The sequence below is a fragment of the Lissotriton helveticus genome, chromosome 10 (genome assembly GCF_964261635.1).
Source record: "Lissotriton helveticus chromosome 10, aLisHel1.1, whole genome shotgun sequence".
Lineage (NCBI taxonomy): Eukaryota > Metazoa > Chordata > Amphibia > Caudata > Salamandridae > Lissotriton > Lissotriton helveticus.
Window position 1 is genome coordinate 619,833,556 of NC_136071.1, and position 14,925 is coordinate 619,848,480.

General features: G+C 45.0%; 1 protein-coding gene across 2 annotated transcripts in view; it reads right to left on the reverse strand.

Moving 5' to 3' along the window:
• The window catches only part of CIITA (class II major histocompatibility complex transactivator), a 561,355-nt gene that overhangs the window by 460,139 nt on the left and 86,291 nt on the right, over positions 1 to 14,925 (reverse strand). The gene's annotated exons all lie outside the window — the stretch shown is intronic.

Sequence of the window (14,925 nt, forward strand, 5' to 3'; positions counted from 1 at the left end):
GTGGGGCTTACTGAAGGTAACAGGAAGTCTTGTTTGCCCCTGAGGACCCTTCAGCAGCCAAGGACACTTCATTGGCCACCCAGCTGCTTGCCAGGACGCGCTTTTGCAGAGTGGTGGAGAAGTGGGCAGGGCCTCTGGCGATTTGCCGTGATTTTTAAAAAACATATTGGGGGTTTTTAAAGGGAAAGGGGGCTGCATAGCATTTTCTGCTCTCGCTTGCTGAAAGCAACGCAGAGTTTGCTATGGCTTGGTGGGAGCGACCCTCGCTTGACGGATCACCCCGAAACTTTCAAGATAGCAGCTGAAGTGAGAGTCATATTAGTTTTGAAAAATTGCTGAAGATTCGTCAAACGGCACCAAAAGTTATTGGCTAAACAAAAAATGCTTTTCCTATGGAAACTAAGTCCTAACTATAACTACCCTCTGGGTACCGTCGGTAGGTAATATATATATATATATATATATATATATATATATATATATATATATATATATATATATATATATATATATATATATATATATATATATATATATATATATATGTGTGTGTTATATACATATATATAAAATATAATAAAAAGTTTGGTTGCTAGGAAAAAAGTTATATTCAGCAAGCATGTTTGAAGCAGTATGATCATCTATAACATCTAGGTAGCAATATGCTGTTTAAAAAAAATACAGTTTGTAGTTCTGGTGAGTATAAACGCCTAGAAAATACTGTTATTATGGATACATCTCTTATCTAAATCACTGTCAAAGGACTGCCAGCAAGTCACAGTACTTCACAGGGTTAAGTCGATTCTGTGGGTATTTGATGGGCGGTTCCTTGAGTGGGTAAGCAACAGGAAACGATCCTAGTGCAGTGTTCGTTCAACAGGAACGTGTAAGAATTCACACAAACAATCTTACTCAGTTTACCAGTTGCAAAGAAGGTGTGATCAGATTCACAGATAGGGACTCAGACACCAGGAAGAGAGATGTACGCTACCTGCTATTCTGGGAGATGAAGTGTTAAACTTAGTGGGGAAGCCTTTGTTTTACGATTCCTTTGTGTTTTTCTCTACCGTACTTTGTTATTGAAATAAAACCTGTATGCATATCGAGGACCTTCTGTTGTCATAGGGTCACAGGGGTGCTTTTTTTATTGTTGTAATGTTAAAAAACAATACAATGTGTTATATACAACAACAAAAAATTCACAGACAGAGAGACATTGTAGCTTCGGCACAAATAGTCCATAATGGGAGCAGCAATCTATTGTTTGGTTGGCTGCAGCTGCAGCAAAAGTTCAGAGATTAATGCTTCTACTGCAGAGAGGATGGCTCAAGTTACAAAGGGTGCTAAGAATGGGCTTCTTGTGGAACAGGTCTTGAAACTTTTATTATCAGCAGCAGTTATGTTTAGAGGTTGGCACAGTTTCATATTGAATTAAATTAAAAAAATGTATAACTTCCAATAATCTCAGCCACTGGTAATTACTCGGGGCTTCATCCCAGTTCATTGTTTTTTTCCCACAATGCCACATCAGATTAGAGCCAGCTATATGCAAATCAGCCTTGCTCCTGCTCCAGTAGGAACAGACAACTTAACTTCCAACCCGGTCTTCTCTGAACCAGAAACAAGGGGTGGAAGGAGAGAAGTTTTGTAATGTGGTCCAGCAAACCTTCTCACCAAAATCAATACAGTACATGAATAGGGGTGCTGTTCCACAGTGGGTTCTATTTTAAAGGATACCCTTAACGTCCTTTGAATCAGGTTTTGATGTTGAGAACCAGCTGCAGAACAGCACACCTATTCGAGTACCCTCTCTGAACCCAAACACAAACAACCAAGGTCTTTTTGCCCTAGTTGGGTTTCTTCAGTTAAGTGCAGTTTGGTTCAAGTGTAAAGGTGAGCAGTTACATACAAGAAGGTACTTGAGTTGATGAAAACTTGGACAGAGTGTATGGTTGGGGTACTGAGGGGCTGAAAGGATCAAAGACTTGGGAGAACTACCACAGATTGGCCATGTTCCTGGGCAAAGCACACAGGATCTGTAAGCAACACAGTGATGGAGGAGCGGAATCAGGTAATCAGAGCCTCCTTGTAGCAGTCAACACCATTTGGTTTTTACTCTCCATTCACTCACCTGGTGAGCAATGTTGTGTCATTCTCAACCCGTCGCTGGGGAATGTAATGAGATGGTCAAAGCTCCCTGCTCTGATTTGAGCATGCTTTGAACCTGACTAATAAGCAGCAAGGGATCTGCTACCCTGGAAATACCTTGGGGCTCAAAAAAGATTTAACATCCAACTTCACCATTAAAGAGGATTTTACATTACAATTCTTTAGACACCAAACATGACATCTCTACCTGTTCCCAAACAAACGTTATCACTTATTAAATGTAAAAAGGTAACACAATATTATCTGGGGGAAAAGAAAGGCCACATAGTACTGAAAATCTAATGTAGGAGTTTTTCACTACCAGGACATGTTACACTTAAAAGTACATATCCAATTTTTTAAATACAATGCACCATGCCCTATGGGCTGTTAAGGGCCTAACCTAGGGGTGACTTATATGTATTACAAATTGAGTTTTAGGCCTGGCAAGAGGTTTATTTTGCCAAGTCAAGTTGGGGGTTGAAACCTGCACACAGGCTGCAATGGCAGGCTGGACACATGTTTTAAATGCTACTTAAGTGGGTGACGCAATAAGTGCTGCAGGCCCACCCCTTGCATTTCATTTATAGGCTGTGGTTAGATATTGTACCACTTTATTACGGACTTATCAGTAAATTAAATGTTCCAATCAAGTGTAGGCTAATTTTGGCATGCTTTAAGGAGTGAGCTCAAGTACTTTAGCACTGTTTAGCAGTGGTAAAGTGCACAGAGTTCTAGAGCTAACAAAAACAAAGTCCAGAAAACTGAAGGGAGAAGCCAAACAGTTTGGGGGAAGACCAGCCTTAGACTGACAGATCAAACAGAAGGTGTCCACAGAAATACTTCTAGGTAGATTGAAGATTATGTAAATGTTAATCTAAACGATACACATACACCTGACAGACAATCGCTAAAGCATGAGGGAGAGCACTGCAGAGAGACATGCAAAAATTGAAGACTTCTGATTTCTCATTACTGCTAAGCGAACAAAGCAACCATCAAGTCACCCTCCATATATATGGAGGATGCCCAAATTGCACAAGTGCTATCTCAAACACACAACTCCTACATTCAGAGGGAACTGGGGACCGCGTCATGACAGACTAAAATGTATTACATAGGGACAGCCTTGAGGCAGTTTCTCCTTTGCGGCCAAAGTAAAATGATCTGCACCTCCTGACAATATATCAGCTGCCGCTAACCACTAGTCGTATCAAGTCCTGGCTATGGATGATTGTTGTGTATGATGCAAGCAGTACCACTTTGGGTGTACACCTACAACCAAGTGCAGTGAGCAAAGCTATTGGTGAATACATTTCAAAACAAACCTAACACCTCTTAGGGTACCCCTGACATAGGTTTCTTGCCCGGGTAGGCCAGAATAATGAAATCCTTAGCAGGATGGCACAGAGTGAGGGTGCCAGTGAATTTTTATCCCGCAGCTACACAAGTTATGGTGACACCCACATGCATTTGTGAGCCATCTCTGGCATCTTGGGACTATTGTGTGCATTCTTGGTATGATGGTGCCGCTGCAGGTCTAATGCTGTACTATGGTAATTCTAGTGAAGTGCATGTAACCATGGCCTGACAATGCCCATATTGTGCAAGATGCTGGCCAGACACAAAGGTAGCAATTCACCACATACTGTGGGCATCTATGGAGAACGTATGCCCAATCCTGCTATAATACAACTCTGGGATAATGGAGGCAATTCTTGGCATGATGTGGGCATGCATGGGATGATGATACATTCCCTGTTATAATGCCAGCCCTGGCAAAGTGGGGATTATTCTCAACAATTAATGGGCAGCCATTCCAACATGATGCAGTTTCTTGGTATATATCCGGCCTTTCACAAGAACAGCTATTCCCTTCATATTGTGGACATCCATGACATGATGATGCAGTTTGCCACTGTAGAAAGCTGCCATTGTATATTGGTGGAAATTATAGTCATATTGTTTGAATTCTGGGAAATCTGGTATAATGCTGCAGCTGGAGAGTGTCAACCTACTGACATCATTAGCTTGGTGCAATGCAGAAAGACATTATTACTCCGCCACATTCAAAAATCACCAACCGCAGCTAGACACAACCTCTGTTAAAGGAAAATATCACTGAAAGCGATTGTATAATGGTGAACAAATGGTTTAGAAAAAAAGGGGTCCCCTGCTACAAGATTACTTGCCTAAGGCAGGCATAGTATCAATGAATTGCAAAAAAAGTCTCTGGCAATTAATTACAAATAAAAACAGGGTAGGTAGCACATATGTGGACAAACAGAGAAACATACATATTGATAGAAAATGGGAAAAATCCTGTTTTTATAAATAGCAATATCACTGTTTCTCTATAGATAATCATACCAAAAAAGAATACATTGTTTTTAAAAAAATATTATAAATAAAATACATTTCAATCACCAGACGTACTCGTACTCACAGATATCCATACGTGCATCTACTTCACACACCCCCATACTAAACATGATTAAAAAATAGATTGTAATCATGTAATATATAAATATATCACAGAATCCCCCACAAATTTTGTGACTGACACAACAGAGGTCAATACACATTTGTGGTCCTAATTTGATGGTAGATATTGCGGGAACTGTCCCAAAGTAGGAGTTCTGAGTGCAAGCTGGTTATTTCTTCATCATGGGCATAATATTTGCAGGGTCTGTATCATGGAGTAAGGGCTCTGGTGTGTGACTGACAAGAAATGTGTCAGACGCCGTGTCGTGTCAAGGTAAAAGGTCATCAAGTTAGCACCAAATGCTGCATTGGTAAATGGAGGCAGGTGGCATTTAGGTGATGCATAGCAATGTCTGTGCTCGGGGGGTTTCCACATGCAAAGCCTCATGGAGGGTTCCCTGTACACACAAAACCAGTACATTACTACAGAAATATATATGTTCCAAACTCACTTGTTTGTCACCACAGTGGGTTTACAGGAATAGCAATATGTGCCTCTACATCATAAGGTAAATGTAGTGCAAGAGCAAAATGTCCACCACATTGACACACTCTCCTGATCTGCTTGCAGCCAGTTACCTTACTATTGAGGACACATAATTCCGGTTTGTCATACCTAAACCGGTTGTATGACGGTAGCACGCATGGCTAAACAACGCGTGCTTCAACAACGCTGCCCGAACAAAGAATGCATCTTAACAACGCATTCTTTTACCACGCATGCCTTTGCCACATAATTTCGCGGACTAAGCATGACTGGTGAAGGGATATGGGTGGTAAACTTCACACCGAGCCCTAAAAATAACCCTGAAACCCCTTAGCCCTAAAAACAACTCCATCCCCCCAGCCCTAAAAACAACCCGACCCCCTGAGCCCTAAAAAAAAATATCCCGAGCCCTGAAAACAATCCTGACCCCCCGAGCCCTGAAAACTACCCCCACCTCCAAAAACTACCCCCACTCCTCCAAAACCGGCCCCAGCCCCACTTACCAGACCACATCCCAGAGCTCCCTCTCCCGATCCTTCCTCTTTCTGAGTCCGCTCATCCGTACATCTAGACCGTGCAGTGCCTTAACCACACATATGTGTGGTAAGGCATATGAGTGGTTAAGGCAAGCATGGTTCAGCTTGCTGGGAAACGGCATGCATGGCTCAGCTATCTAAATCATATTGAACTTCAGGAAAAGAAGGTATGTTTGATTAGTCATCATTATATCCCTCATTATGCCACCTACTATGCCAGGTTCACAGATTGACATTACCCATGGCACAATACAATGGTGTCCTTGACATAAATGTCAACAGTTGCGCATGCCCTATTCATGTGATATGTTGTCTGCCTCAATGACTCAGAAGGGCTTCTACATCCAGCAACATGTTTCGTAAACCAGCTTTAGGGTAGGCATGAAGAATTTTCTTTGGCACTTGCTTTATGTTGCCACAAATGATTGTCTTTGTGAACTCCGCCATGGCCAGTCCCAAGCCCAGCTGCAAAAAGAGGAGGTTTATGCGTGGGCTCAGCTGCCCCGCCATGTAAAAAATCCTAGCTCCAGAAACGTCAACCAATAAGCCAAAAGACATCCCAGCCTTGGAAAGAGAGGAATTGTTTTCACGGAAAGCTATGACGCCTTGTGGTAAAAGCCAAAGATGACTGGAAGCCACAAAGCCGATCTGCCTGCTGTCGACCAAGACCATAACCATTGGGACATAGAATGTGAGGACCATGTATGAGACAGGCAAGTTAGCCCAAATGGCAGGGGAGATACAAAAATACAACCTTGCCCTGCTTGTTATCAGCGAGACCAGATGGAGACAGTCCAGACAGAAAAGACTGGCTCCGGGAGGAATGTTGCTGTATTCTTGATCGAGGAAGAGAAAAACCCACATACTCAGAGAGTACCACTGATGCCAATGCCAGCAGCTAACAGACCTCATGGCCAGGCTACAGCTGAAGAAAGCATGGATGGGACCGACAAACCAATGCTAGCGATATAACACCACCCTCCTCAAATATGCACAGAAACAGAGTAAATACTCAGTCATCCTCAGGCACAATTTTCAAGTCATGCAAGAACTATCCGCAAGAAGATCAAAGAAACAGTGACTCAACCAGCCAGGAGATACTGAGACCTAAGAAACACCAGCATAAACAATGGATCTCCATCGAGTCTCTCCACAAAATCAGAGAGAGAAAGGAAAAGAAAGCTGCAGTCAACACCAGCCGAGTATGAGCACAAAAAACATTAGCTCAAGGTGAATAAACCACATTCAACAAAGTAGCGAAGATAAGCTTAAGAGGACACAAAGCAAGATTCATCTATGCTCTTGCACAAAAGTCAAGGAAGCAGCAAGCCTTGGAAACTTGAGAGAACTCTATGAAATGACAAGGAAACTTCCCAGCAGATATAGCAAGCCAGAAAGGCCTGGTAAAGACAAAGCTGGGAAGACAATCATGGGTAACAGAGGCCAACAGTGAAGATGGGTGGAGCACTTTAAAGAACTGCTGAACCAAACCATGCTGCATTCACCACCAGACATACAGCCAGCTGATAAGTAGCTGCCAATCTACTGCAGTAGATCTATCAAACAAGAAACATGGCAAGCCATTGAATATCTGATAAATGGGAAGGCGGCAGGACCGGACAACATTCCTACTGAGGCACCGAAGGCAGACATTGAAACATCAGTAGACATGCTCTATTCCATGTTTGGAAGGATCTGGGAAGAGGAAAATGTGCCATCAGACTGGAAGGAGGGATAGCTTATCAAGAGCCCCAAGAAAGTTGACTTGAGTAACTGCACAAACTACAGGGGGATAACTCTTCCAGAAACCCCAGGTAAAGTGTTCAACAGAGTCAACCTCAACAGAATGAAGGAACATGTCGACACTCAGTTGCGGGACCAGCAAACTAGCTTCTGCAAAGACAGATCTCGTGCACAGATCAGATTGCAAGACTGCGCATCATCATTGAGCAGTCAATGGAATGTTTCTCCCCCCCTCTGTGTGAATTTAATGGACTATGAGAAGGTAGCAAAACCACTGTTGATGATGGACGGAGTGTGAACATTGCAGGAACTCACCCCCAGTCAACTGATTTGGATTTAATCCGTCATCATTCTTTAGCTCCCTCCACCACCCCAGTTCAGACATGGCCATATGCAAATCAGTCTGACCCTGCGCCTCGTGGGAACAGTCCAGGTATTCAACAGCGTGGACAGAGAGACTCTTTGGAAACTCCTATTCCACTAGGGTGCGTCAGATGAACTCTTAAGAAGCATTAGGCACTCTTATAAAGAAATGACCTGAAAGATAGTCCTGGAAAGATAACTCACGGAAGTCTTCCAAGTGAGGACTGGAGTCTGCTAGGGTTGTTTGCTCTCGACTTTTCTCTTCCTGCTAGGCAAGACTGGATTATGAAGACATCCACAGCAAGGAGAAGGAATAGGATCCACCTTGGACGCAGCTCGGCGATCTGGACTTTGCAGACAACCTGGCCCTACACTCCTATCCCATATCTGCAGATACAAGAGAAGACTCAAAATGTGGCAGCCACATCAGCACAACTTGGCTTCAACATCCACAGGAGTAAAACCAAGATCCTGAAGGCTAACAGAGACAGCACAACTGCAATCACTCTTGCAGGCTATGCACTGGAAGAGGTTGAAGCCTTCACCTACATGGGCAGTGTCATGACCAAGCAGGGCAGCCTGGATGCCTACATCAAGGAAAGAATCAGAAAAGTAAGGGCTGCCTTCATTAAGCTAAAGAAGATCTGGAGCTCCAAAGACCTAACGCTGCAAACCAAAATCAGGCTTTTTAACACCAACATAACATTAACATAAAATCAGTCCTTCTGTATGGAGCAGAAACTTGGATGGACAACAGGGACCACCACCAACAAAGTTCAGACCTTCATCAGCACCTGTCTGAGGAAAATCCTTCAGATTCACTGGCCAAACACCATCAACGATCCATGACAGCAGACTTTCCAACTGTCTGCTCATGAAGAAAACATGAAAAGACGCTGGGGCTGTATAGGTAACACCCTCCACAAGCTTGCATCAAACACCACCAGGCAAGCCATGACCGAATATGGCTCATTACATAGCGATGTATTACACTGCATGCTTTTACAACGCGGCCGTTATAACAACCGCGATGTTAGTACGCGATGCATTTACATCGCAAGTCATTACAATGACTTGCACTAGGGGGCGCGCTGGACTTAGGAATAGTATTAATTACTATTCGTACTCCAGTTTGCGCAACAGTAGGGAAGGCGTTGGAATTCATTTTCAATACCTCAGCGCCCCCTAGTGCAAGTTGTTGTAATGACGTGCGATGTAAATGCATCGCGTACCAACAACGCGGTCGTTGTAACAACCGCGTTGTCAAAGTAGCGCTATGTAATTACAGCTTTGTAAATGCTGTTTCTCGCCCTGACCTGGCACCCTCAAGAAAAAAGAAAACGAGAAAGGCCAGGTTTCACCTGGAGTCAGATTGAAAGGAAAGCCCAGGATAGAGATGGCTAGATAGTCCTGGTTAATGGCATATACCCCAGGAGGGGTAGTAGGCATAAGTGAATTATGTATTGCCCATCTGAGCCTTCTCCCTCTTATAGTTCCTCAAACATGACCCTCTGACCCCAAAAAAGTGCTTCATCAGACTTTGGAACAATAGTTAACACTTACAAGTGGGGCCAGTGTTCCATCAACATTTCAGCAGAGGAAACTGCAAATAATGGCTACAAGAAGCAGAAAAGTTCACATGCTTTGACCCTGAATGCCGATGTTGGGAGGGTATTGGCTACGGTTTTGGCTGCGCAGTGTGACTTGCAAGAGGAAAATAACTGGAATGTAGGCTAAGGGGATAACAGGCATCTCAAAGGCACAGAATCTCAGGGTGTTGATGAGCATGCACAACACAAAAATGAATGATTAATCTATAGAGGTGTTCTGTAAGAGTTACAAAGTGCACAAGCAGAGACTATGGCGAGGATGGCACGGATGAGGACAAACAAAATAATGATCGGCAGACATGCTGAGGTGAGGATAGACAAAAATCAACCGGACAAGTTCCAGACAAGTCTGTCTGGAACTGAATTAAGCAGGAGTGGGCAGCAAGTCGCAAGTCATATATGTAGTGGTAGTTCAATGTCAGATCCTAGGGGTATTGGAGGAAATGTGGGGTGCCCTGTTTCAGCAGCATATTTGTCAATGGGTACTGTGGTATAGTAGAGTATGTGAAAAGGTCTTTATCAATAGGTCTGTTGCTTGGATGCTAATTGTAGAGTGTGGGAAATGGACAGTCTTTGCAATGTCTGAACTGTTCTCTTCAGAGACTGTTCGCGTTTTTTTTAGTACAGTGCAATATCACCATGCAGGGTAAATCAGCTGAGAGCACCACACGTCTTCCAATGGCATCTGCCAGACTGTCACTTTATGGTGGATTTGTGCACTTCTATGTCCACTTTACCTATCTCTAGTCTCCATTCAATACCTGTGGGGCTGCATTGAGTACGAGAATTATGATAAACTCTTGTCTTTGGTAAGAGGATTGATCACTGTTGTACATCTGGTGGCTCATGCCACAAGACTCAATACTGTTGTTGCTCGTACAGGACATCTTGGGGGCACACATAGTTTTCCTGACGCATATGTTATCAATATATTCTCTAGGTAGGAAGCACACTCCTGTGCTCTGCCCCTCTCCCAAATCAGTGTTTAGAAAGTGTTGACTGACCTGACAGTTTCATGCCTGGTGTGAGCCCTCTTAAGGGTTGGCCATCATTATCGAGAAATTGTAGGCAGCTTTTAACTGTTATGTTTTGTAGCAGAATGCAGCTTTGCAAGAAATCCATTGTCTTTAGTGGCTTTTCTTAGCCTTAATGTATTCCATGATGCAGGTACATGAATCTCCGGTGATGTTCCCTATAGTTTGCTTCGTGTGGAATCATGTCTGGACATTTGCTCTGCTGTAGGTATTTTAGTCCCTGGTAGCTGTGAGAAGTGGGTATCGATGATACCCACTTGGAAGTCATGAATGTTAGAAAAGCATGCACAGGTATGGTTGGATGAGTGGTCAGGTCATATCCACAACGCACTGAATGTGGCACTGGTAATGTATCTGGGCATTGCGATTCAGCTAAACCTTTACCAGTGTTGAGGATAAGCCAAATCATTCCAGAACCCTGGAAGCATTTAGAACATTCACTGAAGTGTAGATAACTTCGTCAGGGCTGTGGACAACATCACGATTTTTTAATTATCAATATATAGCTGTAAGGTCACCCCGTGACTATTTTTATTTGTGTCTTTGATGTGAAATTATATTATAATTTGGTCAGTTGTGCCAGTTATGTACTATGTGCTTTGTGCTTTACTGTTTGTAAAAAGTGTCATTTTAGTTTGAGTTTGGTCTTGTCTATATATTTATATTGTATATGTTGTCCACAGCCCAGACGAAGTTCAAGTTGAATACTTTGACCGAAACACGTTGGCTGGATGTTCTTTGTATATGCATGGATTTCATATGAGGAATTAAAACTGAACATAAAAGAAGAAAAAAACAAAATAAGAAGGAATATCTATAAAGACTGCTTTTTGAATTTTCATTTGGACAATGGGCCCCCAGGGGGACTGGGCAAGAGCCGATGTCCCCCTGGGGTATTTCGCGCGAGGGGATGACCTCACGTAACCTGATTGGGAGGCGGGAGGGTGGGAGGGGCTGAGGCTAAGCGCGGGGAGGGAGAGGGAGGGTTGACGTCACTCGGTGCGAGTGAAGGAGCGGTGGTGTCGAGTTTGACACGCAGCTGTGAGGAATTTCCTGTCAGCTGGTGAATTGAGATTTTCGAGTATTTTTCCACGGAGGTTTCTCGAGTCAGCTGAGTCATGACAGCAGAGGAGATTGCCAGAGAGGCAATTCGAGCCTTGGTGGCTGTGGGGCGGAGTGACCTGTTACGTCCCGGAGCTATTGTCGACACTGCTGTTGAGGTAAAGCGTCCTCGTCGCCTGGCAGCAGAAGGAGTTATTCGTGCTGTGGCCGCCTGCAGGTCTGTGGCAGGTACTTTTCCTGAGGCGGTGTGTGGTGGGAAGGTGCCTGCGGCTCGTGCGAGGAGAGCGCGATCGGTAAGCAGGGGAAGTCGAGGGAAGAAGCCCCCACCTCTGCGTTCAGCGTCTGCCCCGTGTGTGGTGAAAGGAGGTCGAAGGGTATTGCCACCACAAGCCAAAAAGAGAGCTGGGAGGCGTGGAGGCAGAACCTGTGGTACTTTTGACACGCGTGTGTCGCATATTCACTTGCATGAAAGGGCGGCTGGCAGTGGTTTGGATGAAGAAATGGACTTTGCGCCACAGGTGACAGAGGTGTCAGTGGTGCAGTCGGATAAGGCGTTGTCAAGAAATATGCCTCAAAGGTCAGATGGGGTAGCCACAAGCAGCAACAGAATTGACATAGCGCCTCAGGTCTGCGTCCAAGGGCTCAAGAATAATCTGGTTGCTTATTCAAGTGACAGCGAGGAGGAGGAATATGGACATCTAGGAGTGGGGGAATGTGAAGATTACATGGGCGAAGAGCAGGAGCCAACGGAAACAATGCAGCAGAGTGAGTTACTGGACTGCCAGGAGATAGTAATGCCTCAACCTAGAGGCCCCCCGAAGCACTTTATTGACGCAGACATTGGTGATGAGGGTGCATATTCTTCTCGTGGTATGCAGGATTGCCAAGTGGTGGGGGGTGTTTCACGGGATCAGCATGTTGGGGAATATCGGAGAGGGAGGGGGGGGGAATGGGGTGGCAGAGGTTTTGGGGGGCAAGGTATTGAAAGTTTCGAATTGTTTCCGGACTCTAGGCCTCCGCCTAGGCATCCACAGGCGGATTTTGAATCGGGGGCTGGGCCACAACAAGGTCAATGGGTTTGGGTAGAACATGCTGAGATGACAAAAAAGCAAGGGTCGGGTACTGCAACACATCAGGTAGCAGGTAAGTATGGAGCGGTTCCTCGCTGGAGCGGCGGGAACCTTACGGAGGCATCAGGTTTTCCTCCTGAAGTTCAGAGTTCTTTTGCTCAAACAGCGAAGCAAAGTGCGGCTTTTGGGGCGGGGGTAGTTTCTAGAAGCGGATCTGGTGCGGATTTGAGGCTTGCGACTAGGCGCTTTACACGGAGGCCTGAGTCTGAAGTTCTTTATCAGGATATTAATATGGCGTCTGGCGCTAGGCCAGGTACAAGTTTTGAATTTGCGGAATTTGGAAATGTGCATGAAGAGGATGATGAAGATTATGATAAAGAAAATGTCATGTATACAAGAAGTGGGGTGTCTTCAGAGGAGGAGGTTGGTATGGGTGGACGGGTGTCTGGTGGGAGGGGGGTAGGCCATTTAACCTCTGCCAGTATATTTCAGAGATCTGGAGCAGTTCTCTCACCGGCACAGAGGCACCATGGCGGACATCATCAGCGTGATGGTCTTCAAGAATTTCATCAACGAGCTTCACAGCTACCAGCAGGTAAGACAGACTGGTGGGCTGCGTGGACACGGCCGTTGGCAGGTGTTTCAGGTGTTGCGCCTGCGGAGGGTGGAAATGGGGTATTGGCGTCAGGTCAGGAGTTGGGTGCAAGGGCAGTGGAGAGGCCGCAGTCCACTTCAGGGCATGGGGGGCAGAAGGACAAAGAGGGGGGAGGGAGCCCCGTGTCATCAGTAGCTAGTTCAGTGCACAGTGACAATCCGAGAATTAACAGTACAAAATTGCCATATATGGGGGTGGCTATGCCCTTGGGTATTCATTTGTCCCAGAGAACTAGGCAGAGAATTTGGAGCCACGATTATGTGGATATTTTTCGCCTTCTGCATAGAGATTTACAAGCCAGGGAAGGGTCTAGGGAGGAGGAGTTGGAGTTGTCTCGCCGCCCCAAAGTGCCAAAAACAATCGAGAATTGGACGGCTGCATTCCTTATTTATGCCAGTGTTTATTGTGAGCATTACCCTGAAAGGGCAGTTTCACTGTTTAAATACATGGATATCATCAGAAGGGCGCATTTACAGGCGGGAGGATATGCTTGGTTGAATTACGACGAGGAGTTCCGGGCGAGGGTGAGTTTATTTAATGATAAACCGTGGGGAGAAGTTGATCAAGAGTTGTGGTTACAATGGTTGTCAGGACATTCGGCTTCTAACACGATTCATACGGCCAGTGGTTTACCAATAACTTATCGGCCCTTTTCGCAGCGTCCCGCCACAGGGGGGGCGGGTGGTTTTGGAAGGGGTCAGTTGCCTACAACGGGAGCTCAATAGAGGTTCCTGTGTGCGACAATATTGTAAGTTCAAACATGAATGCGCACAGTGAGGGGGTAGACATGCCATCTTCCAGTGCTTTCCTAACCAGCAATTCGGAGACCATGGGAGGGGACAGAGGGGGCGTGGGGCATTGCCGCCTCTTATACCAAAAGGCTCCTACCCCAATTAAGTTGCAAGCTATGATGCGCTACCTGGAGATTTACACGGATACTGAGGCGGCAGTTAAGTTGATTTGAGGTTTCCGGCTGGGCTTTCGAATCGGATATCAAGGTCCTAGAGTGTTGCGTGGGGCGGATAACCTCAAATCGGCGAAGGAATTGCCTACGGTGGTACAGAGCAAGTTGCGTAAGGAAGTAGACCTAGGTAGAATAGTTGGACCTTTTTCACACTGCCCCTTGCCAAATTTGATAGTGAAACCTCTTGGAGTTATTCCAAAGAAGGCCCAAGGTGAGTTTAGGCTTATTCATCATCTGTCTTGGCCGGAAGGGCAGTCAGTAAATGACTTTATATTGACAAATGACTCGGCTGTGTCATATTCAACAGTGGACGATGCTTTACAGATGGTTCGCCAGGCTGGGACAGGAGCAGACCTAGCAAAATGCGATATTCAGGCAGCTTTTCGTCTTTTACCCATACATCCAGTGGATTTTGAATTACTGGGTATGTTCTTTGAGGAAGCATACTATGTGGACCGTGTGTTACCCATGGGTTGTGCTATTTCCTGCTCACTATTTGAGACATTTAGCAAATTTTTGGTGTGGTGTGTCATTCGTCGATCTGGGCATGCAGCAGTCTGTCATTATTTAGATGATTTTTTGTTTGTTGAAAAAGCTGGCACGGACCCATGTTCTAAGGTTTTGACCTGTTTTCAGGATATGGCAAGTGAATTTGGAGTGCCTTTGGCGGAGGACAAGACGGAAGGTCCGACAACAACATTGGTCTTTTTGGGTATAGAGATCGATACCACAGCAATGGTGGCTCGCTTGCCTTTGGCTAAAGTACAAG